The sequence below is a fragment of the Pongo abelii genome, chromosome 20 (assembly GCF_028885655.2).
Source record: "Pongo abelii isolate AG06213 chromosome 20, NHGRI_mPonAbe1-v2.0_pri, whole genome shotgun sequence".
Classification (NCBI taxonomy): Eukaryota; Metazoa; Chordata; class Mammalia; order Primates; family Hominidae; genus Pongo; species Pongo abelii.
Window position 1 is genome coordinate 23,786,191 of NC_072005.2, and position 27,763 is coordinate 23,813,953.

Genomic DNA, 27,763 nt, shown 5'->3' on the forward strand with positions numbered 1-27,763 from the left:
AGTCTTTCCCCAAAACCATGCTCCAGTCACTGACTTTGGCTGTTTAATCACTTCTGACCTAAGGCCCTCATTGAGTCATAAGCACCTCTTAATTTTCTGCCACCAGTTTCTCTCTACTGCTGTTAATCTTCCACCCTGCTGCCAGAGTCATCATCCTCAAAAACGAAAGCTGCTCTCGTTGTTTGCCTGCCTAATAACATCTCTTGCCTCCCTGTTGTCTGCAAAAAGAAAAATCTAAACTCCTTCACTTGTTTTACAAAGACCCTCATCTGCTTCCAAACCAAATTGCTAGTCTTGGCTCTTGTCTCTGTCTTCCACATCACTGCCACACTGAATAATTCTTTACTGCCTCTGCTGTTCCATGGGTTGTTCTTTTTGTTGTGTCTCCATCCCCTTCCCCCAGCAAAGAATATTTACTCTTTACTCTTCTGTTGAAACCCATCTCAAATAGTAATTCTAGGGAGAATTAGGCCGTCTGTTCCTAATAACTTTTACCCTCGTCTATCAAGTCTGTCTGCTGTAATTTATCTGTTAACATGTTTCTCCCACCTCAAGAATATTTTTTCGATCTTCTGTACCTCCATAATTGCATGGCTGGTGCTCACTGACTACTGCGTGTTGATTTACTTATTTTATTTTACTTGTTTGAGAGATGGAGTCTTGCTCTGTTGCCCAGGCTGGAGTGCAGTGGTGCAATGTTGGCTCATTACAGTCTCTGCCTCCCTGTTTCAAGCAATTCTCCTGCCTCAGCTTACCCAGTAGCTCAGATTACAGGCACCCACCACCACGTCCAGCTAATTTTTGTATTTTTAGTAGAGACAGGTTTCACCACATTGGCCAGGCTGGGAAATGAAGGGATGGGCCAAATTAAAGGAATAGGTTGGGCTAATTAACTGCAGCAGGAGCATGTCCTTAAGGCACAGATCACTCATGCTATTGTTTGTGGCTTAAGAATGCCTTTAAGCAGTTTTCTGCCCTGGGTGGGCCAGGTGTTCCTTGCCCTCATTCTGGTCAACACACAACCTTCCAGCGTGGGTGTCATGGCCATCATGAACATGTCACAGTGCTGCAGAGATTTTGTTTATGGCCAATTTTGGGGCCAGTTTATGGACAGATTTTGGGGGGCTTGTTCCCAACAACTGTAAATGAAGTAATTAAAATTGCCAGCCAGGAGTGGTGGCTCACCTCTGTAATCCCAGCACTTTGGGAGGCTGAGGCAGGTGAATCACCTGAAGTCAGGACTTTGAGACTAGCCTGGGCAACATGCCAAAACTGTATCTCTACAAAAAAATTTACAAAAATAGCTAGATGTAATGGTGTGCACCTATGGTCCTAGCTATTCGGGAGGCTGAGATAAAAAGATGGTTTGATCCTGGAAGGTGGAGGTTGCAGTGAGCCAAGATTGTTCCACTGCCCTCCAGCCTGGGTGACAGATTAAAACCCATTTCAAAAAGAAAATTAAGATAAAAATTAAAAATGTGTGGGGAAAAAGATGGAAAGAGAAACACAATATAATAAAACCTGTGAGATAAAGCAAATATAATACTAAGAGGGCAGTTTACAGCCTAAATGACTGCATCAAAAAAGTAGAAAGCTTACATATTAAGCACCTGACATCACACACTCTTCAAGGAACTAGAAAATTAATAACAAACAAAATTCCAAGTTAGAAGAAAAAAATAACAAAAATCAGAACAGAATCAAATGAAATACAGATGAAAAACAATAACATTGATCAACAGAACAGAGTTGGTTTTCCAAAAAGACAAAATGAATAAATTGCTAGGTAGATTAACCACAAACAGAATAAAAATATAAATAAACAAAATCAGATATGAAAGAAGGCATTACAACGGATACAACAGTAATACAAAAGATCACTAGAAATGATTATAAACAATTAGACACTAATAAACCTGAAAACCTACAAAGAATGAATAAATTCATGGAAACATACAACCTCCCAAGATAGAGCCAGGAAGAAACTGAGTACCTGAACAAACCAACAATAAGTAGCATGATTGAGTGAGCAATAAAAAATATCTTGACAAAGAAAAGCTCAGGACTAGATAAATGCACAGTCAAATTCTACCAAATATACAAACAATAGTAATCCTCCTTAAACTCTTCCCAAAAGTTGAAGATAATTAAATTCTTCCTAAGTCACTCTGAGGTCAGTATCACTCTGATACCAGAACTAGCCAAAGACACAACAAAGAAAACTATTATTATATTATTATTTTAAAAAATAGACAAATGGGACTCAAACAAATGAGTTTTTGCACAGCAAAAAATAAATAAATAAATAAATCAACAGGATAAATAGGCAACCTACAGAATAAAAGAATATATTTGCAAACTATGGGCCAACATGAAACTAATATTCAGAATTTACAAATAACTCAAACAATTCAAAAATATCATAATAATAAGAAATCCCATTGAAAAATGAGCAAATACTACTAAGCATTTTTCAATAAAGACATACAAATAACCAACACACGTATAAAAAACATACTCAATCTCAACTAAAAATAAAACTACCATTTGATTCAGAAACCTCATCATTGGGTATCTACTCAAAGAAAATTAGTTTATTATATGAAAATGATACCTAATATCACCTACAAATAGGCAACTGCAAATGAAAACGATGAGCTATCACTTCAAATCTGTTAAAATTACTAATATCAAAAAGAAAAAATAGAGGCTGGGCACGGTGGCTCACGCCTGTCATCCCAGCACTTTGGGATGCCAAGGCGGGAGGATCACTTATGTTCGGGAATTCAAGACCAGCCTGACCAACATGGGGAAACACCATCTTTACTAAAAATACAAAATTAGCTGGTTGTGGTGGCGCATGCCTGTAATCCCAGCTACTCCAGAGGTTGAAGCAGGAGAATCTCTTGAACCCAGAGGAGAATCGCTTGAACCCAGGAGGGGAAGATGGTGGTGAGCTGAGATGACACCATTGTACTCCAGCCTGGGCAACAAGAGCAAAACTCTGCCTCAAAAAAAAAAAAAAAAAAAAAAAAAAGAAAAAAAGAAAGAAAAGAAAAAATAGAGAAATAACAAGTAACATCTGTCATTGATGCTCCTGAGATTTCTGAAACAAATCTTAATGTCACCACTGCTCTCACACACTTCAGATATGATGGAAAAAAAAAAACTTCAGAAATGATCTAACATGCACTTCCTCAAAATACTCAGAGATATTCTTATATTCCCCCTTGAAGCAATGGAAAAGGAGGCATATCATGCAGTACCTTATAAGCCATAAAGAGGACTTTAGCTCTCGCGGTACCTTCAAAGGAAAATCACTAAATAGCAAGTAGAGTCCATAGAGAATTTAACAGTATGGGACAAATGATGCTCCTATACAAAAGCTACAGAATAAAAAATGGTTTTTTAGGAAACATTTCCATTGAAGCAGAGCATCTCATACCACATTTTAAGGTCTGCAATTCTTTTTGACATTTGTACCTCTTGTCTGTGTTATCTGCTTCATTCATGCTTACCTGCCTGAGTATTTGACTACTGTCTCATGTCTCTTCACATTCCAGGGCTCTTTTATTTGCTCAAGGCAGGAGATGAGATCAGGTTTAGAGATAGTAAGGCCTGTTTTATTAGAAAAAAGCAACATAACTTGCTGAGATTCTACAGTTACCAACCTTGTACCATGTTCAGTCAGTCAGACAGGAGAAAATATGAAAGATTCTAGAAATTTAATTCCAAAATACTGTTTTCTGACAGAAACTTTTGAATATTTAGAACATATTTTACATTTCTGGGTCCTTAGCTCTACTATTCAATATTATTGAATTTAAAATTGGTGCTGGATATTGAATTTTAATATTTGGGCAAGAATATTTAATGCCACTGAATTTCTAGAATTACCATTAATCTAGAGTGAAGAATAAAGATTAGCTCAAGAAAGGGGAAGGTTCCTGTTAAAACATCTTGAAGATTTTTTTTCTGTTCCAGTAAACCTTCAAGTTTTCCTTAAAAGTGTTGATCTAAAATAATTTATGCAGAGGAAAAACTGCCAAAATCATTCTACAAAGGGAGAAAATAGAAGCCTTAGGGTATATTAGAAAATTGGGGGAAAATGTATTGACACCGAGAGACCAGTTTTTGGTAGTTCTCTAAACACTGCATCTCTATACAAATTTCACTTAGCAGTATTCAGGCATTCCCACACCTCCTGAGAGAATTCTATGGCCACAACCTTGAAAGTTAACATCTCCTAAAATAAACGCAAAGACCCACACATACTTAGCAAGTGGCTATAGGCAGAATTATTAATTTTACTCTAAGTGTTTGAGAGTTAAGAGAACTGGCTCTGTTTTACATAAGAGACTGGCATTATCCAATAAAATATTGTTCAATAGAGAAAGATTCTCTAATGTATTCCTTCATTCTGAGGAAAGAGGATGAAACAAGATCCACAAAACCAGTGTATGTACTATAGTTTTCTGAATGATACAGCATAATATTTACGGCAAAAACACAAGCATATACAGTTTTGAGTGCCATATGTACATTATACAGAGTAAGGTGTGTACAGTTCTCATATGGAGAAGTCACAGTAAGTTAGAAGTTACCTCTTGAATTTTAATGCATACATCAATAAACTGGAGATTTTGTTAAAATACATATTCTAATTCAAGAGATCTGGGATGAGACCTGAGTTACTGTATTGCTAACAAACTCACCAATGATGTCAATGATTCTAGCTTAAGAAAAATACTCTGTAAAACATCTAGTAAGTGATAGAACCTGGGTTTTATCCCGGTGTTTATGACCAGTAAACAAAGATGACAGCCTTCATTTTCCAGAGCAATGTATAAACAAAGAGAAACTATTAAGAAAAAGAGTGTAAGAAAAATGAATGTTCTGTGGTCAAGAATAGGCCATGGTAAACGTCTGGTTCAGCATGACTCAGTTAGTTTGGAGTGCAGGTGCACAATTCTACTTATTATGTAACCTCGTTGTGTAAGCTCATGCTTGGCTCTGATCCACTATTGAGTGAAAGGAGTACACAGACAGGTGGACAGGAGGGAGAGGGAGAGTAAAGCTGCTCACCCCGTACACAAGGCTCATGCTCAGGCTTGTGCCTAGAGAGAAAAAAAAGCCATCTCAAAACTTCCCACAGTTCCTTGATTGTTTTTCCAGCAACCCACCACTTACCCACCCGCTCCTGTTAGACCTCAGATTAGGCTGGAACCTGACACTTGGCATGACAGGGGAGCTTTCAGAGTAAATGTGATTGTTTATGCACATTAGTCACCTCTCCAAAATACCTATTAATACAATTTTTAAAAAGAAACATTATAGTGAAGAAACTCTTCAGAAAACACATTAACCAAGTGAATAAAATTAATGGGACAGATGGGTATCAGGTACTGATACATATAGGAGGATGCAACATGACTCTGTGAGACTACTGGCCAAAAAACATAAATTATAATCTGAATCTAATCAAGAAAAATGTTTTATGTAAAGTTCAAGCCACATATGTTGCCCATGTTTTGTAATTTCTAATAGTGTATCTAAAAACTCTCTCTTTTAGCATTCTAGAAGACAAATTTATTTGAATTCATTCCTTTACATATCTTTCTAAATTATTCCAGGCTATTAATTCCATTCTTTTTAAGTGTGCATTTAAAAATTATGTTCTTCATAGAGTTGATGGAGCATTCTGATGGAACCTAAAAGGTGCGGTTTTCTCCCTCACTGATATCTGAGGACCCAGCACCATCCCCAATAAGAATGTTTTATATCCCCAGCTGCCCAGGCTGATCTGTCAACAAAGGGAATACTCTCAATATTTCAGGGTATAAATTCAAGGTGAGTATTAGTTGTGACATGTAAGAATCCTGGATGGAGAGAATAAAGATAAGGCTCTGAAACATAGGGGAGAATTATTTTAATGAGGTCCTTTCACTGTCATGAGAAAACAAGAGAAAGGTAGTTCAAATAATCTTGTTAGGCAAAAGCATCAGAAGTAGAAATGTAAATGATTGCAATTCTAAATACATGACATTCTAGAAGAAAATGTGGACAAAATTTTGACCTGGGACACACTTATCTGACAGTCAACCATTTTTTCCTCTCTTCTCTGATTCCTTTTCAGGAGAGATTATCTGAACAAATGACCACTTTCATCTTGAGAATGTGTCTTTAAAGGCATCAGGACAGACCCTCTGAAAGAAGCAGACTGCTCCTTCAGGACCCTGGAGACACCCCAAATACTGTGAGTGCCACAACTGCAGAAGTGGGAAAGGGAGGTCCTCCACTCCTAAAAACACAACCCCACTGGAGAAGCTGAAAGTCTGTTTGTGGGAGAAGTTTCTAACTACCTGGAGCTGCGTCAAGTTAGAGAGCCAAGCTGAGTGAAATACAGGGGTGTAGGAGGCAACAAAGAGGCCTGGGGAGCTCGCTGAATCCCCAAGGAGCCCATTCCTGCCTAGCACCACAGGGATCCATCGAGGGGAGGACAGAGGAGCAGGGGGTAAAACTTCCAAGGGGAGGACTTTCCCTAGCTGAACTTTGTAACAATTTGAATGGGGCAAGAAGACTTCTGGCCAGAACTCAGGGGAAGGCATGAATCTGGCTTGAAGACTTCACAGGCATGGAAGAACTAAAGCCCTTTTTTTTCCTGCAGCTGGGAGACAGAAAGCCTGGGGAAATTTTCAAGGCCAACTCACCCTCCACCTGGAAAGAGACTCAGGGCTGTTATGAAGGGCACAGTGAGAGTGAGACCAGCCCTTTGGTTTGCATGGGAGCTGAGTGAGGCCTGTGACTGCCAGCTTTCCTCCACTTCCCTGACACCCTGCACGACTCAGCAAAGACAGCTATAATCCTCCTAGGTACACAACTCCAGTGACCTGCGAATCTCACCCCCATCTGCCACAGCAGCTGCAGCAACAACACCCAAGGAGACTCTGAACTCAGACATGCCTAGCACCCCCCACACCCATTGGTCCTTCCCTAACAGACCATGGTAGTGGAAGAGAAAGGACATATAATCTTGGGAGTCCTAGGGTCCCAACCACTGCTGGTCCCTTTCAACAGTACTACAGCTGATACTTTCTGGAAAGCACTATCTCCTGGCAGGAGGTCTACCAGCACAAAAATAAAGCATTAAACCACCAAAGCTAAGGACACCCATGGAGTCCATTGCACCCTTAGCCACGTCCACCAGAACAGGCACTGGTATCCATGGCTGAGAGACCCATAAACAGTTCACATCACAGGACTCTGTCAGACAACCCCAAGTATCAGCCTGGAGCTGGGAAGACTCACTGGGTGGCTAGATCCAGAAGAGAGACAACCAATCACGGAAGTTCAGCTCACAGGAAACCACATCCATAGGAAAAGGGGGAGAGTACTACATCAAGGGAACACCCTGTGGGATAAAAAAAAATCTGAACAACAGTTTTCAGCCCTAGACCTTCCCTCTGAAAGAGACTGCCCAAATGAGAAGGAACCAGAAAAGCAAACTAGGTCATATGAGAAAAGGAGGTTCATCAACACCCCCCACAAAAAAAATCACACTAGTTCACTGGCAATGGATCCAAACCAAGAAGAAATCCCTGATTTATTTAAAAAAAGAATTCAGGAGGTTAGTTCTTAAGCTAATGAGGGAGGGACAAGAGAAAGGTGAAGCCCAATGCAACAAAATAAAAAAAAAATCATACAAGAAGTGAAGGAAGAAATATTCAACAAAATATATAGCTTAAAGAAAAAAATCAAAAATTCAAGCAACTTTGCACAGACTTTTAGAAATATGAAATGCTCTGGAAAGTCTCAGCAATAACAAGTAGAAGAAAGAAATTCAGAGTTCAAAGACAAGATATTTGAATTAACCAAATCCAACAAAGACAAAGAAAAAAGAATAAGAAAATATGAACAAAACCTCCAAGAAGTCTGGAATTATGTTAAATGACCAAACCTAAGAATAATTTGTGTTCCTGAGGAAGAAGACAATTCTAAAAGCTTGAAAAATATATTTGAGGGAATAATCAAGGAAAACTTCTCTGGCCTTGCTAGGGACCTAGACATGAAAATACAAAAAGCACAAAGAACACCTGGAAAATTCATTGCAAAAATATCTTCACCTAAGCATATTGTCATCAGCTAATCCAAAGTAAAGACAAAGGAAAGAATCTTAAGAGTTGTGAGACAGAAGCACCACGTTACCTATAAAGGAAAACCTACCAGATTAACAGCAGACTTCTCAGGAGAAACCATACAAACTAGAAGGGATTGGGGCCCCATCTTCAGCCTCCTCAAACAAACAATTATGCACCAAGAATCTTGCATCCAATGAAATGAAGCATCATGTATGAAGGAAAGAAACAGTTGTATTTTTAGTAGAGAGGGGGTATCTCCATGTTGATCAGGTTGGTCTCAAACACCTGACCTCAGGTGATCCACCCGCCTTAGCCTCCCAAAGTGCTGGCATTATAGGAGTGAATCACCGTGCCTGGCCCAGAAACTCTTTAAAGCATAAATCAAACAAGACTTATAAAATAAAAATACAAGTTAAAAAACAAAATACCAGATACAGTGGCTCACGCCTGTAATCCCAGTAAGCACTTTGGGAGACTGAGGTGGGTGGATCACAAGGTGTCTGATATGGTGAAACCCTGTCTGTACTAAATAGACAAAAATTAGCCTGGTGTAGTGGTGGGCACCTGTAGTACCAGCTACTCAGGAGGCCGAGGCAGGAGAATCACTTGAACCTGTAAGACGGATGTTGCAGTGAGCCAAGATTGAGCCACTGCACTCCACCATGGCTGACAGAGCAAGACTCCATCCCAAAACAACAACAACAACAACAACAAAAACACCAAAGTATGCAGGCAACAAATATCATGATGAATGCAATGGTACCTCACATTTCAATACTAACATTGAATGTAAATGACCTAAATGCTCCACTTAAAAGACACAAAACGGCAGAATGGATAAGAACTCACCAACTATCTGCCATCTTCAGGAGACTCACCTAACATAAAGACTCAAATAAAGTAAAGGGGTGTAAAAAGGCATTTCATGCAGATGGACAGCAAATGTAAGCAGGGGTAGCTATGCTTATATCAGACAAAACAAACTTTAAAGCAACTGTGGTTAAAAGAGACAAAGAAGGACATTATATAATGGCAAATGGCCAGATCCAACAGGAAAACATCACAATCCTAAACATATATGCAATCCTAAATATACAAACATCACACTGGAGCTCCAAAATTTATAAAACAATTACTAACAGACCAAAGAAATGAGATAGACACCAACATCATAAGAGTGGAGGACTTCAATACTCCACTGACAGCACTACACAGGTCATCAAGACAGAAAGTCAACAAAGAAACAATGAATTTAACTATACCCTGGAAAAAATGGACTTAACAGATATACGCAAAACATTTCATCCAACAACCATGGAACACACATTCTGCTCAACAGCGCATGGAACTTTCTCCAAGATAGATCATATGATAGGCCATAAGACAAGCCTCAATAAATTTAAGAAAATTGAAATTATTTCAAGCACTCTGTCAGACCACCATGGAATAAAACTGGAAATCAACACACAAAGAAACTTTCAAAACCATGCAAAAACATGGAAATTCAGTAACCTGCTCCGGAATGAGCATTGGGGCAAAAACAAAATCAATATGGAAATTAAAATTTTTTCTAACTGAATGACAATAATGACACAACATATCAAAACCTCTGGGATACAGGAAAGGTGGTGCTAAAAGGAAAGTTCATAGCCCTAAGTGCCTACATCAGAAAATCTGAAAGAGCAGAAAGAGACCATCTAAGGTCATACCTCAAGAAACTAGAGAAATGAGAGACAAGAACGAACCAAACCCAAATCCAGCAGAAAAAAAGGAAATAACCAAGATCAGAAAAGAACTAAATGAAATTGAAACAAAAAAAATACAAAAGGTAAATGAAACAGAAAGCTTCTCCTTAGGAAAAATACATAAAATTGATAGACCATTAGCAAGACTAACAAAGAAAAAAAGAGAAAATCCAAATAACCTCACTGAGAAATGAAACAGGAGATATTATAACTGACACCACTGAAACACAAAAAATCATTGAATGCTAGTATAAACACCTTTACAAAAAAACCAGAAAACCTAGAAGAGATACTTAAATTCCTGGAAAAATACAACTCTCCTAGCTTAAATCAGGAAGAATTACATACCCTGAATAGACCAATAACAAGCAGTGAGATTAAAATGGTAATTTAAAAATCACCAACAAAAAAAAGTCCAGGACCAGACAGGTTCACGACAGAATTCTACCAGATATTCAAAGAATTGGTACCAATATAGAGAAAGAAGGAAATCTCTCTAATTCATCCTATGAAGCCAGCATCACCCTAATACCAAAACCAGGAAAAGACACAACCAAAAAAGAAAACTACAGACCAATATCGTTGATAAACATTGATGCTAAAATCTTTAACAAAAAATTAGTAAATTAAATCCAACAACATGTCAAAAAGATAATTCACTGTGATCAAGTGGATTGCGTACCAGGGATGCAGGGATGGTTTAACACACATAGGTAAAAAAATGTGATACACCACACAAATAGAATTTAAAACTAAAATCACATGATCATCTCAATAGATTCAGAAAAAGCATTTGACAAAATCCAGCATCCTTTATGATTAAAACTCTCAGCAAAGTTGACATACAAGGGACACAGCTTGATATAATAAAAGCTATCTATGACAAACCCACAGCCAACATAATACTGAATGGGGAAAAGTTGAAAGCATTCCCTCTGAGAACAGGAACAAGACAAGGATGCCTGCTCTCACTACTCCTCTTCAACACAATCTTGGAAGTCCTAGACAAAGCAATAAGACAAGAAATAAAGGGCATCCAAATCAGTAAACAAAAGGTCAAACTGTCCCTGTTTGCTGATGTTATAATAATTTACCTTGGAAACCCTAAGGACTCCTCCAGAAAGCTCCTAGAACTGATAAAATAATTCAGCAAAGTTTCTGGATACAAGATTAACCTACACAAATAAGTAGCCCTTTTATTCACCAACAGCAACCAAACAGAGAATTAAATCAAGAACTCAACCCCTTTTACAATAGCTCAACAAAAATAAAATACTTAGGAACACACCTAATGAAGGACTTGAAAGACCTCTACAAGGAAAACTACAAAGCACTGTTGAAAGAAATAATAGATGACACAAATGGAAACACATCCCATGCTCATGGATGAGTAGAATCAATATTGTGAAAATGACCATACTGCCAAAAGCAATCTACAAATTCAACACAATCCCCATCAAAATACCACCACCATTCTGAAGATGGTGAGTTAGAAAAACAGAGTTGGAAAAAACAATTCTAACATTCATATGGAGCCAACATAGCCAAAGGAAGGCTAAGCAAAAAAAAAATCTGAAGGCACCACACTACCTGATTTCAAACTATGCTGTAAGGCCATAGTTACCAAAACAGCATAGTACTGGTATAAAAATAGGCACATAGACCAATGGAACCAAGAACCCAGAAATAAACCCAAATAGTTACAGCCAACTGATCTTCAACAAAGCAAACAAAAACATAAAGTGGGGAAAGAACACCCTTTTCAACAAATGGTGCTGTGATAACTGGCTAGCCACATGTAGGAGAATAAAACTGGATCCTCATCTCTCACCTTATACAAAAATCAACTCAAGATGACTTAAGGACTTAAACCTAAGACCTGAAACTGTATAAATTTTGGAAGATAACATTGGAAAAACTCTTCTAGGCAGTGGTTAGGCAAAAATTTCATGACAAAAACCCAAAAGCAAATGCAGTAAAAACAAAGATAAATAGCTAAGACCTAATTAAATTAAAGAACTTTTCATGGCAAAAGGAACAGTTAGCAGAGCAAGCAGACAACTCACAGTGTCGGAGAAAATCTTATCAATCCATACATCTGACAAAGGACTAATATCCAGAATCTACAATGAACTAAAACAACTCAGTAAGAAAAAAATTCCCATAAAAAAGTGGGCTCTTGATTAGACAATTCTCAAAAGAAGATATACAAATGGCCAACAAAAATAGATTTAAAAAACTCAACATCACTAATGATCAGGGAAATGCAAATCAAAACCACAATGTAATACCACCTTATTCCTGCAAGAATGGCCATAATCAAAAGATCAATAAACTGTAGATGTTGGCGTGGATGCAGCAATCAGGAAACACTTCTACACTGCTGGTGGGAATGTAAACTAGTACAGCCACTATAGAAAAGAGTGTAGAGATTCCTTAAAGAACTGAAAGTTCCCACCACTGGGTATCTACCCACAGGAAAAGAAGTCATTATTTGAAACACAGAACAATGAAACAGAGAACCCAAAAATAAACCCAAATACTGATTATAGAAAAACATACTTAAACATTCATGTTTCTAGGAGCACAATTCACAATTTCAAAATCGTGGAACCAAACAAAATGTCCATCAATCAATGAGTAGATAAAGAAGGTGTGATGTGTATATGTGTGTGTATATATGTATATGTTGGGATGCTACTCAACCACAAAAAGGAATGAATTAACGGCATTTGCAACGACCTGGATGAGATTGGAGAATATTATTCTAAGTGAAGTAACTGAGGAATGGGAAACCAAATGTTGTGTGTCCTCACTGATATGTGGGAGGTAAGGTATGAGGACACAAAGGCATAAGAATGATACAATAGACTTTGGGGACTTGGGGGGAAGAATGGGAAAAAGGAGGGATAGAAGACAACATGTATGGTGCAGTGTATACTGCTCAGCTGATGGGTCTATCAGGATCTCACAAATCACTAAAGAACTTACTCATCCAACCAAGTATCACCTGTACCCCATTAAATTATGGAACAATGAAATTTTTTAAAAAATTATTCTTATAATTACAGACTAGCTCACATAATGAATACTTCATAAACTATTACACAGGCTGGGCACAGTGGCTCATGCCTGTAATCCCAGCAGTTTGAGAGGCCAAGGTGGGTGAATCACCTGAGGTCAGTAGTTTGAGACCAGCCTGACCAACCCTGTCTCTACTAAAAATACAAAACTTAGCTGGGCATGGTGGCAGGCACCTGTAATCCCAGGTACTTAGGAGGCTGAGGTAGAAGAATTGTTTGAAACTGACAGGCCAAGGTTGCAGTGAGCCAAGAGAGCACCATTGCACTCCACCCTGGGCTATACAGCAAGACTCCATCTCAAAAACAAAACAAAACAAAACAAAAAAACTATTAAACAAACAAACAAAAAGAAAATTATGGGTCTAACATGAGTAATAGTCAACTTAAAATAGAGAATTTTCATAGGGAGATTCTAAAGCATAAGCCAAGGATTATACAGTAATAAATTCAATACAAAGCAGACAGAATAGATTTGCTTTCAGCATTTTTGAGAATTTTTTTTCTAGTAAATTAGACACCTTCTTAAAATGATTTATTTTGTTCCAATATTGCTTTTTTCTGCTAAAAATTGTTTCAAGCTTACAATAACACAAATATATTTACTCCAAAATTTATTTACACCTAAGATTTATCTTTAGACTAATAGATGTATATTTAACTCTGTAAATCAATACTAACTGTCCATATGTGCATGCAAGCAGAGGCCACATGTTCAAAGAAAAATATATTAAAATTTTAAAAAATATTTCCTCAGGACTCAGAAATGCATGGATTTTACTTATGTTTCTACATAATTTTCATTATGACCATAAAAATGATCCTGTAGTCAATAACAATTTAATTGTACATTTAAAAATAACTAAAACTGTAGAACTGAATTGCTTGTAATACAAAGAATAAATGCTACAGGTAATGGATACCTATTTTCCTCTAATATGATTATATATTGCATGCCTGTATCAAAATATGCCATATATGGCATAAGCATATACACATATTATATATCCACAAAAATTAAGAAAAATAAATTTAAACATGAAAATAAGAACAAAAGTTTCACCTATCGGAACAATATTCTGTAACTTATTGACAGTTAAAGCTACTGGCAAAAAAGATTACTAGAGATTTCAGTCCGTTATCTTACCAAATAATATATTGTTACCATCTTTTACCTACACCCTTGAGTAAGGTGGAATAGGCTAAAGTTAGTGGCATAACACTTCAATGAATTCATAATAGGATTTAAACTGTTAAAAATGTTTAAACGGAAAGTTGACATAAAATTTATCATTTAAAAGTATAATTAATATTATTCCATAAAAGTACAATTAATAACATACTAAAACAAAATTTAAAAATGTTTTTCTTTCCTAATAATGCAGATTACTCTGAACACCTACCTCATACATCACTCAATGTTATAAGTTAACCACAAAGGGCCTCTCTACTTAAATTTTCATCATGCATCCTACATTTTAATGTCCTTACCCTTCCATAGAAAAGGTCATAAATAACACCTACCTAAAAAAAAGAATCTTTCGTATCTTTTATGCAGCAGCAATTAGTAAAATATTTTCACATGTGAATACACTGGGAATGATGAAACAGCATGAAGTAATTTAAGACATTAATTCCATTATTACTCACTTTTTAAAAATTCCATATTTTCACAAAAAGTATACTTTGGATGTAATTATATCTTTCCAAAAATTTTTTTAAAGTTATATACAAATAATGTCTACATTAACTTTAGTCTGTATTTTTTATACTCAGCACTCTGATTTAGTATAATGTCTAAAGTTTGAGTGCCCTAGATATTTCTACTGTGAATGATTCCCTGATATTTACATAGAACTAACTTTGGATTGAACATCTTTCATATTTAATGCATCTGCAAAGATATATTTTAGTATAAACTCCGGTGTTTTATAATTTGCAGTTTTTGAAAAAAATGTTTTTCCAAATTTATTACATTGGCAGGGTTTTCTTCAGTATAAACTCCTTGATGTTGAACAAAATTTTAACAACTGCCTCAAGATTTTCCTCTAGCACAAAATGTGTACAATATGATCTGTGATACAAGCAAAGGTATTACAACCCTCTTCATATTGGTAATGCTTTTTCAAAATAAATACTCTTCTGCACTTTATAGACATATTTTCTGATAGGTCTTTTGATAGTAATTAAACTTTTAATGCTTTTATTTAGTATGAACTCTGATTTTGAGTAAGATTTGAGCAGGTATTAATGGCTTTTTTGTCAATATTTGTACATTGGTTCTCAAGTATAAATGCTTTACAGTTCAATAAGATGTGAGCATTGGTTAGAAGCTTGGCCACATTGTTCACACTGTCAATTTTCTCAGTATGAATTAGCTTATCTATAATCAAGTGTGACAATCATTTAAAGGCTTTGTCACATTCTTCACATTTCTAGAATTTGTTGGCAACATGTTTTTATGTTTAGAAAAATTTGAGGTGTTGTCAAAAGCATTGTCATATCTTTCAGGTTTGTAGAGTTTCTCTCCAATATGAATAATCTTATGTCTGTTAAGAATTGAGGACTTTTTATAGGCTTTCCATATTATTCACACTTGTAAGATTTTTCTCCAATATGACTTATCTGTAGCAATATGTGAGGACTGGTTAAAGGCTTTGCCAAATTTTTTCCATTTGTAGGGTTGCTGTCCAGTATGAATTTTCTTATGTGTTGTTAGGGATGAGGATGAGAAAAAGGCTTTCCCACATTCTTCACATTTGTAGGGTTTTACTCCAGTATAAACTACCTCAATGTTTATTAAAAGTTGAAGATAAGTTAAAAGATTTGCCACATTATTCATATTATCAGGGTTTCTCTCCAGTATGAATTCTCTTATGGTTAGTAAGAACTGAAGACTGGTTAAAGGTTTTGCCACATTCTTCACATTTGTAGGGTTTCTCTTCAGTATGAATTACCTTATGTTTAGTTAGATTTGAGGACCATTTAAAGGCTTTGCCACATTCTTCATATTGGTAGGGTTTCTCTCCAGTATGAACTATCATATGTTTAGTAAGATTTGAGTAATGATTAAAAGCTTTGCCACATTCTTCACACTTGTAAGGTTTCTCTCCAGTATGAATTATCTTATGGTTAGAAAGGATTGAAGACTGGTTAAAGGTTTTGCCACATTTTTCACATTTGTAAGGTTTCTCTTCAGTATGGATTATCTTATGTTTAGTAAGAGTTGAGGACGAGTTAAAGGCTTTGCCACATTCTTCACATTTGTAGGGTTTCTCTCCAATATGAATCATCTTATGTGCAGTAAGTGTTGAGCATTGTCTAAAAGCTTTGCCATACTCTTCATATTTGTAGAGTTTCTCTCCAGCGTGCATCCTCTTATGTATAGTCAGGGTTGAGGATTGGCTAAATGCTTTGCTACATTCTTCACATTTGTAGGGTTTCTCTCTGGTATGAATTTTCTTATGTTCAGTAAGGTTTGAGGACCATATAAATGCTTTGCCACATTCTTCACACTTGTAAGGTTTCTCTCCAGTATGAATTATCTTATGTGCACTAAGATTTGAGAATCGATGAAAAGCTTTGCCACATACTTCACATTTGTAGGGTTTCTCTGCAGTGTGCATTCTCTTATGTTTAGTTAGGGTTGAGGACCATACATATGCTTTGCCACATTCTTCACATTTGCAGTGTTTCTCTCCAGTATGAATTATCTTATGTGTAGTAAGGGTTGAGAATTGGCTAAAAGCTTTGCCACATTCTTCACATTTGTAGGGTTTCTCTCCAGTGTGCATCCCCTTATGTTTAGTTAGGTTTGAGGACCACACATATGCTTTGCGACATTCTTTACATTTGTAGAGTTTCTCTTCAGTGTGCGTCCTCTTATGTATGGTTAGGGTTGAGGATTTGTTAAATGTTTTGCCACATTCTTCACACTTATAAGATTTCTCTCCAATATGAATTATCTTATGTGTAGTAAGATTGAGGATCAGTTAAAAGCTTTTCTATATTCTTCATATTTGTAGGGTTTTTCTTCAGTACAAATTTTCTTATGATTAGTAAGTATTGAAGACCAATTAAAGGTTTTTCCACATTCTTTACATTTGTAGGACTTCCCTGTAGTATAAATGCTTTTATGCTGGGTTTTGTGTGAAAGCATGCAAAATGATTTGACACATTTTTACCTTTGAAAGGTTTCCTTCCAGTGTGTCTTATGTCTGTCTGAATTTACAAATTTATAAAAGACTTTCAAACATTTACCACATTGAAATACTTTGCTCTGGGTAGTTGTGTAACACAGGTTAAGTCCATTATAAGAACCTTCTTTGTGTACCTTAAACTCATCCACACTTTGAGCCTTTTCTTAACTGTAAATTCTGATGTCCACATTTTTCATATCTTCTCAGTATTACTTTTTGAAAAGAATCTTCCATGCCCTGTTCTGGCCAAAGGTCTTGAGCAACATGAGAACATATACCTGAAAAAAATTTTTTAAATAAATTACTCCACTTACTAGACTCACATGAATATAGTTTAAAAATCTTACCTACAAATTTATACCATCTACATAAATAAAATGGCTTTGCAAAATACCACAGGCCCTAATTCTTTCACAGACATATAAATGTAACAAAAACATAGAGACCAAAATACATTTGTGGAAAATTTATAAATGAGTTAATTGTGTGCAGTGTCCCAGATGAGCACAATGTGAAAAACCACATAGAAGAAAAAGAGAAGTCTGTTAAATTTACCCAACACAGCTTTTCCTGCTTCTCACTGTAACATAATGCCTTTAGAAAGGGCAGCCTGGCCAGCATGGTGAATCCCCGTCTCTACTAAAACTGCAAAATTTAGCTGGGTGTGGAAGCATGTGCCTGTAATCCTAGCTACTTAGGAGGCTGAGGCTGGAGAATTGCTTGAACCTGGGAGGTGGAGGTTGCAGTTAGCTGAGGTTGCACCAGTACACTCCAGCATGTCTGGAGGATAGAGCGAGGTTCTGTCTCCAAAAAATAAAAATTAAAAGAAAACAGTGATGTGCCATTTACAAACATAGTCTTATGAGATAATCTGTGAACAGTTAACAAAAATTTTGCAGGCCATAAGGGAACTGTGTGACATAGTCATAAAAAAAGTTGTGGAAAAAAACAGCTATTAAGTGAGAATAATACCATCAGTGAATCTATCCTGCCAAATAAAAATACATAAACATTCCAAAGTAAACAAATTCTAAAAAAGTATATTGGTACTGCTTATGTCCTACATATAAAGGGTGCTGAAAATGGTTTATTTTACTTAAAATAACATGATTCAAAAAAACACCACATAATCATATAAAAATAATTTTCTGGAAAACATACACAAATAAACAAAAATAGAATTTCTGAGTATTATCCTAGTGGTGCAGAAAACATTTCTAATTATTCTCTGAAATTTGAAAGAAAAAAGTATAGAAATAATTATAAATATCTGTTAATGAATATACAACACAAAAAGACATAACTAGCAATGTCAATGACAAATTTGAGGGAAGATGTAATGAAAAAGAATTTTTGTATGCAACTTATTTTTTTACCAGATTAAAATATATTGTTGTATTTCTCAGAGGTTATATGTAATCCCCAAAGTACCACAAACATATTTGTATAAATGCACAAAAGAGGTTGGGCACTGTGGCTCATGCCAGTAATGCCTCACTTCGGGAGGCCGAGGCAGGTGGATCACGAGGTCAAGAAATTGAGACCACCCTGGCCAACATGGTGAAACCCCATCTCTACTAAAAATGCAAAAATTAGCCAGGCATGGTGGCAGATGCTTGTAGTCTCAGCTACTCAGAAGGCTAAGGCAGGAGAATCGCTTGAACCCAGGAGGCAAAGTTTGCAATTAGCCGAGATCATGCCACTGCACTCCCACCTGGGTGAAAGAACAAAACTCCATCTCAAAAAAGAAATTTAATGATTAAAAAAGACTGGAAGTAGACACTCCACGCAAACATTAATCAGATGACAGCATAAACAGTCAAAATAATCATACACAAGCTCCATCTTAAGTCAAAAAGTATAATATTTTATAAAATGTACTTGAAATTAAAACTCCAAAGAAACAAAGAAGAACATCAAAAAATAATCAATTCATTAACTGGGAACCTATTACAAATTTCTCTGTGTGTGTGTGTGTGTGTGTGTGTGTGTGTGTGTGTCTTACATTAGGGTTCCAAATATATAAAGCAAATATTGACAGAATGGAAGAAACACAAAGAAAGCAGTGTAATTATAGGAAGATATTTTAATACCACACTTTCTGTAACAAAAATAAAACAAGAATGTAAATAAGGGAACAGACTACTTAAAGGCAGTATAAAACAATTATTCCAAACAGAGTTATGGAGAACACTCCTCAACAACATCAGAATACACACCCTTCTCAATAGCTCGTATAACATTTTCCTTGATAGACCACATCTTAGGCCACAAAGGAAGTCTTACCAACATTTTTAAAAGCAAAATTCCATGAACTACTTTCTATGACCAAAATGATATGAGAGTACACAACGATGAGAAAAAAAATGAAGAATTTACAAATACATAGAAATTAAACAACCCACTCTTGAGTGTGCTCTTATACAAAAGTTGAAATAGTTAAATTGTGAAGATGTCCATTGTGCTCAATGCAATTTACATATTTAATGCAATGTTTTCCAGATTTCTCACTGCATTTTTGAAGAAATAGAAACAACAACCCCAAAAGTATATAGAATCCCAAGAGACTATAAAGCGCCCAGCAATCTTCAAAAAAAGAAAAAAGAAACAATGCCGGAGGCATTTAATTTCTTAATTCAAAATACATTACAAAGCTACAGAATTAAAATGATTTGCTATTAGTATAAAGGTAAAAAAGCAGACATAAAATAGAATGCAGCACACATATAAACTTTCACATATATGGTCATATAAGGAGTCATTTACATACTCATAATTATTATAGCATTGTTACTGTAAGCCAATAGGTGAAAGCAATGCAAATTTCTTTCACCAAATCATTCAGCAGATATAATTTGAAATATAAAAATTGTGAGGCCAGGTGTGGTGGCTCAAGCCTGTAATCCCAGCACTTTGAGAGGGTGAGGCGGGCAGATTACCTGAGATTGAGAGTTTAAGACCAGCCTGACTAACATGGAGAAACCCCGTCTCTACTAAAAATACAAAATTAGCCAGGTGTGGAGACACATGCCTGTAATCCCAGGTACTTGGGGGGCTGAGGCAGTAGAATCACTTGCACCTGGGAGGCATAGGTTGAGGTTAGCCGAGATCATGCCATTGCACTACAGCCTGGGCAACAAGGGGGAAACTCCATCTAAAAAAAGAAATAGAAAAAAGAAAAAAAATTCTGGAATATCACTCAGTATTCAAAAAGAAGGAAATATTCTACCAACTATAAATATAAATCTTGATGGCATTATGCAAAATGAAATGAGCCAGCCACAAAAAGAGACTGTGTGAGATATATGAAGGAGTTACACTTTTAGAAACGAAGAACAGAGTGATATTCAAAAAGTGCCATAAAACAGAAAAAATTGGGGCCAGGCATGGTGGCTCACACCTGTAATTTCAGCACTTTGGGAGGCCAAGGCAGGTGGATCACCTAAGGTCAGGAGTTTGAAACCAGCCTGGCCAACATAGCAAAACCACATGTTTACTAAAAATGCAAAAATTAGCCAGGCATGGCAGTTGGTACCTGTAATTCCAGCTACTCAGGAAGCTGAGGCACTAAAATTGCTTGAACCTGGAAGGTGGACATTGCAGTGAGCTGAGATCATGCCACTGCTCTCCAGTGTCGGTGACAGAGCAAGACTCTGGAAAATTTGGTAGACAATGGAAAAATTGGTAGTTGTTTAATATGTATTAAGATTTAGCTTTACAAGATAAAAATGTTTTAGCAATATGTTGCATGACAATGTCAAGATAAACTGAATATTTAAAAATATTTTGTGGTAAATTTTGTTATGTTTTATTGACAAGTAAAAATAAACAATAATATCTAAAAGATATATAGTTATGATAGTTTTAAATTATATTCAAATCCAAATGTGTTTCTCCCACACAAAAATCATATAGATTCACAAATTAATAGGATGTTGAAATTACAAGAATTTCATGACTTCTCATCTACACAGGATTAAAAAACCACTCACAACAAACCTTCACAACAAATATACAAGTTATAAAAAAAAACAAGGATAACATTTTTCCAGGCAAATAGAGATAATTCTATTGGAAAAGACATATGGCTAATTCATATATGATTTTGCTCCACAATGTCTTAAATTGTACAAAGTTAAATATTGGCATGCACAATTAGAATATATACTAAAAAATCAAGACACAATTAACAGATGTGTTCTGACATACCCTCAAATACATATATATATTTATATACAAAAATATAAAATTGCAAAATAAAATTAAAACATGGAATGTAAAACTAATTAGATACCATCAACTAGATCGATATATTCATTAAGGAAGAAGAATATGAGAAAAAAATAATAGAGGTTACTTGAAGATAAAAAAGGGTGAGAACTTTCCAAATTTTGATGTAATAAAAGAAAAAACAATTCTAAGCAATAATATTTGATTTAAATTTATTTCACTTTAAAAAGAAGATGAAAATAAAAAAAAATCCAAGATAAAGGGTGAGGGTGATCACCACTAGCACAGTTTTATGAAAAAATGTTGCACGGGGGCAGGCACTGTGGGCTCATGACTGTAATCCTACAGTTTCAGGAGGCCAAGGCTGTCAGAACACTAGAGACCAGGAGTTTCAGATCACGCTGAGTAATCCAGTGAGACTCTGCATATAACAAAAAATATGCTAAAATGAGTCAATTTTGTTTAAAAATAAAATACTGGACAGCATCATAAAACCATATATAAAACAGAGAGCTCTATTAAATGTAAATATACAAATATAGAAATCTTTACTCTCATAATGATGATGCATACAACTCTTAAAGCTATTCTGTAGAATATTTAAAACAGAATAAAAACCTGCATAAATGTTAATATACAATATAAAATAATTTTTAATGTTAATAAACTGAAAAACATAGAGGTATAATTTTTATATTCAATTTAAGTTGTCATGAGATTTAAATATATTGTTTTAATTTTAAGATGTTTCATGTAAACTCCATGTTTTAAGATGATATGGTTTGGCCATGTCCCAACTCAAGTCTCATCTTTAATTCCCACATGTTGTGGGAGGAATGTGGTGGAAGGTAATTGAATCATGGAGGCAGGTCTTTTCTGTGCTGATCTCATGACAGTGAATAAGTCTCATGAAATCTGATGGCTTTATAAGGCAGAGTTTTCCTCCACAAGCTCTCTTTCTTGTCTGCCAATTAGGTGAGACATGCCTTTCACCTTCCAGCATGATTGTAAGTTCTCCCCAGTCATATGAAACTGTAAGACCAATAAACCTCTTTCTGTTGTAAATTGCCCAGTCTCGGGTTATATCTTTATCAACCAGCATGAAAACAGACTAATACACAAGATGGTTATGAAGATAATATTTACAGAAACTATGCAAAACAAAATGTAAAAAATAATTGAAGCACGTCACTACACAATTAAAATAAAATTTAAGGCAATAAAACAATTTATTTAAAAACCCACTGAGGAATACATAAAACAATAACAATAAAACTAATAACTTCATTTTAATAAATAATTTTAAATGTAAATTAATTGAACTACTTAATAGAAAGAAATGTAATCTCAGGACTTTCGGAGTTAAGGTGGGCTAATTACTGGATCTCAGAAGTTTAAGACCAGCCTCGGCAATGTGGCAAAACTTTGTCTCAACCATACATACAAAAAAACTAGCTGGATGTGATGCTACACACTACCTGAGAGGTTACACACAACTACCTGAGAGGCTGAAATGACAGAATCTTCTGAGTTTGAGAGATTGAGGCTTCTGTGAGCCATGATCACAACACTGCAAACCAGCCTGGTTGAGAGTGAGACCTATCTCAAAAATAAATGAATAAACAAGTAATTAAATGAAAGTATAAAAAGAAAAAATAAAATGCCTTAGTGGCTTAAGAAAAAGCCACCTACAAGGGACTCATTTTAGCACTGAGTTAAATAGGCTGAAAACCACATGGTGAAAAAAAACTTTATTTTATGAAAATAGTAACTACAATTGGGTATTAGACATAATATCCTTTAAGTCAAGTGCTAACATGAGACAAACATTGATAGTATATATTGGTAAAATGAATTGATTTACCACAAATCCATAACTATTTTTTCTTTCTTTCTTTCCTTCCTTCCTTCCTTCCTTCCTTCTTTCTTTCCTTTCTTTCTATATGTATATGTATATATAACATCAGGCTCCAAAATACATAAAGAAAATATTAACAAAAGTAAAGCAAAAAATACATAGCAACATAATAATTGTAGACATTAAGACCCCATTTTCCATCATAGAAAACACACATAAAAAAATCAATTAAAAAACAGAAAACCTAGACAACATTATAGACTGTATTAATTATTTTGCATATAGAGGAATACTTGAGAGTGGATAATTTATAAAGAAATAATGACTTCACCATTTCTGCACATATAAATACAGATAAATATTTAATAGGGGGATAATGCCTCCTAGAAAATGGGTGAAAATATTTACAAATCATATGTGATAGGAGTCAATACTCAAAAAATATAAAAACTTTTAAAACTAAACAATAGCCAGGTGCAGTGGCTCACACCTGTAATCCCAGCGCTTTGAAAGGCCGAAGCAGGCAGATCACGAGGTCAGGTATTCAAGACCAACCTGACCAACATGGCAAAACTTCATCTCTACTAAAAATACAAAAGTTAGCCAGGTGTGGTGGCATGCGCCTGTTATCCAAGCTACTCAGGTGACTGAGGTGGGAGAATCGCTTGAACCTGGGAGGTGGAGGTTACAGCCTAGGTGACAGAACGATACTCTATCTCAAAACAAACAAACAAACAAAACAATAAAGTCGAATAACTTTATTTAGAAATAGGCCAGTAATTGAAATAAATTTTCATCAAAACATTTGAAAGGACACACAAAACTAATTTGTAGAGAAATGCATAAAAATCATAATGAAAAACAAAATCCCCTCACACTCATTTAAATGGCCACTATCAATTTTTTAAAAACACCAAACCTGTCGATGATGCAATAAAAATGAAACCCTTGGCCGCGCGTGGTGGCTTAAGCCTGTAATCCCAGCACTTTGGGAGGCTGAGGTGGGCAAATCATGAGTCAGGAGTTTGAGACCAGCCTCACCAACATGGTGAAACCCCATCACTACTAAAAATACAAAAGTTAGTTGGGTTGATTGTTGGTGGAAAACAAGGATGCACCCATTATTTTATAACATTATAAATGTACTTCAAATAATTAAAAATAAATTATCAAATACAGCAATTCCATTTATGAATCTATATCTAAAATACGCAACATAGGACCTTGAAGACATATTTGATACAATGAAATATTATTCAGCCTTAAAAAAAACTTCTCACATTTAAAGATACACTCTGAGAATATTATGTCAACTGAAATAAGCCATAATGAAATGATGGATGTTATGATTTCACTTATATAAGACATATAAAATAGTCTCATTTTTAAAAACAGAAAGTGGATGGGTGGTTCTCAAGGGATGGAGAGAGTATAAAATGGATAAATGTTATTTAATGGATATTGAGTTTTAGTTTTACAAGATGCAAAATTTCAAGAAGTCTTTTGCATAACAATGTGAATATACATGACATGCCTAAAATAAACATTTTGTTTTTGTTTTGAGACTGGGTCTCAATCTGTCACCCAAGCTTGTGTGCAATGGCACAATTATGGCTCACTACAGCCTCACATTCCCAGGGTCAAGTAATCCTGCCCCTCAATCTCTCAAGTAGCTGGGACCACAGGTGCACACCACCATGCCTAGCTATTTCTTAGAAAAAAATATTATTAGAGAGGGTGTCTCCATATTTTGCCAAGGCTGGTCTCAAACTTTTGGGTTCAAGTAATCCCCCCGTCCTTGCCTCTCAAAATCCTGGTTTTACAGATGTGAGCCACCACCATGCCTGGCCCTGACATGTACATTTAAATAGATTTAAGAAGGTAAATTATACATTATGTGTTTTTACAACAATTTTTTTTTAAACTGGAAAAAATACAGAATTATAAATCTTTTTTAAAATTACCTTCGGATCACAAAAGTGTTTCTCTCACACAAAGGAAATATATATTCATCATTAAACACATGGTGAAAGTAAGACTATTTCCAAGGCCACTCACTTAGAAAAGATAAAACCAATATTGAAAATGAGCTAAGAGGCAGGGCAAGGTAGCTCATGCCTGTAATCCCTGCACTTTTGGTGGCCAAGGTGGGCAGACCTTCTGAGATCAGAAATTCCAGACCAGCATGACAAACATGGAGAAACCCCATCTCTACTAAAAAAAAAAAAAATACGAAATTATCTGGGTGTGGTGGCATATACCTGTAATCCCAGCTACTAAGGAGCCTGAGGCAGGAGAATCACTTGAACCAGGGAGGCAGAGATTGCAGTGAGACAAGATCTTGCATTGCACTCCAGGCTCAGCAACAAGAGCAAAACTTCATTTCCAAAAAAAAATAAAAGAAAGAAAGAAAATGAGCTAAGAATGTATACAAGAGAAGGTATAGCCAAAATTGGGGTCATATTTGCAGATAAAAACACACATATATAATTTGATTGTGATACATATGGCTCATTTATCTTTTAATTAAAACTTACATTAACTTAAAGTATACAAACAACTGCAAATTGTCTAAAATTATAATACTGAAGTAAAACCAACAGACACAATAAACTGATGTTAACAAACTTACACTAAAAAGCACACTAACATACAACTGCAAGACAATAATAACAGAAATGCTTAGTCACAAAATCTAGTTGGCAACATTAATGTACATTAACAAATAATTTGTCTAGAAAACTGCAATGTTTGAGTGGAACTGTGCACTCATGGAAGGCAGGCATTTGAAATTACTGGCATCCATTTTATGGCAATAAAATTTCAGAGAAAATGCAGAACAATCATAAATGGGAGATGCTAATGAGAAACCTTTAATAGATTTAAGCATTTAAAAAAACAGTGCCTATTTTTATGTTTTAAATATATGCTATTTTTAAACAAAATATAACTACTGTAATCCAAGTTTAGAAGCAAAGAAAATCCTTACATTGCTTGTATATATATATATATATAGAGAGAGAGAGAGAGAGAGAGAGCAGAATATGGTTAGAGCCTCCTATATAAAATGAATATTTGGGGAATAAATTATGTTATTATTTAGATATAGGCTGATAAAAGTTGTTGAAAATTCTATAATTCCTTTTTGTCTGCATGCATACTAATTACCTAATTTAATTCAGGCACAACATGTAAATTCTAGTATATTACCCTAAATTTCTGAATCTAAAATTACAGACAAATTTGAAGTAGAAAATAGAAAGTAAAAATGTATATGGAAAGTGACATTAATAAGATTTTAAAAAAAAAGGTGTCCTACTTTCTTATCCCCTGAAAGCAAGAAACTTTGTCAGCCATTCCTGATAAAAATGCCTTTATGAGAGAACCAGGCATCATGGTTCACACCTGTAATGACAACTACATGGCAAAATAAAGTAGGAGAATTGCCTGCAGTCAAAATATTAAGACCCATCTGGGTTATGTAGGAAGACCCCCATTTCAAAAATAAGTGCCTTTAAAAGAGCTCTGAGATCCAGGAAGGGAGCTGTGAAACTCTGCTAAAGCCCAAGACTGAAGGTAATTCTGTTTAGAAGACAGGCCCTCATTCAGGTGGCAAACTATAGGACTACTGTTTTTGGCTACAGACAAGAAAATGTTCCACCTAACTTGGTTCCACTGAGAATTTTAAACTTACTCTGTAACAATCCCAAACTCTTCCCAGCCATAGTCCGGGGGAGGTCTTGCCCTTCCAGAGGCCTGGAGGAAGACCTCCATTTATAGCCATGCAGCAGGCCTGCAGACCTTTGCCTTTACTGTGGTTCCTGAAGCAGTTCCATGAGGTAGTTCCAGCTCCCTGAGCCACAGTTCATGGTCGGTTCTGCCCATGTAGAAACCCAAAGTGACCTGGGAAAATTCTCTCTTGTACTCGTTGAAAGCCGTGCTCATCCATATCCTGATATAAAGCCCACCATATGCAGACCTGACTGCAGAAACCTGCCCTTGGGTCTGCCCCGCAGAGCAAAGTCCTGAAGGATATTCACTCTGTCCAAAAATTGAATGAGAATTACAACTATCCAAGCCCCTTTTAACAAGACCACTTAAACGGATTCTTGTGCAAATCCAGAAGGCTTAAGACCAACCTAAAACCCCTCTTCACTACAAACCCAGAGGCATTCTATCACTCTGGGGGCCCAACAAAAATAGATTTTTCCTTTCTGAAACCAGTTTATAAAATCCTGAAGAGGTGTTTGCTCCTTCAAATTTACGCACACCAATGCAAAACTCTTGTTTCTTATTGTCAATGCTTCTATTTTAACATTGCACTGAAGGCATGTGAAAGAAGAAATAGTCAAAAGAAAAATTTAAAGTCATTGAAGTTGAAGTGCAATAAGTAAAATATTTGTTTGTAGATCATGTAATCTTAAATATATAAAAAATAAAAAGTACATAAAGACCTGTTTAAACTAATGAATACACTCAGTTAATTAGCAAAATATAAAACTAACATACAATT

The 27,763-nt window shown here is 35.6% G+C and overlaps 1 protein-coding gene and 1 pseudogene across 1 annotated transcript in view; both read right to left on the minus strand.

Annotated features, from left to right (window-relative positions):
* The window catches only part of LOC100452052 (zinc finger protein 91), a 275,196-nt gene that overhangs the window by 110,821 nt on the left and 136,612 nt on the right, over positions 1 to 27,763 (minus strand). The window lies entirely within an intron of this gene.
* On the minus strand, positions 14,856 to 16,955 carry LOC100453173 (zinc finger protein 254-like; annotated as a pseudogene).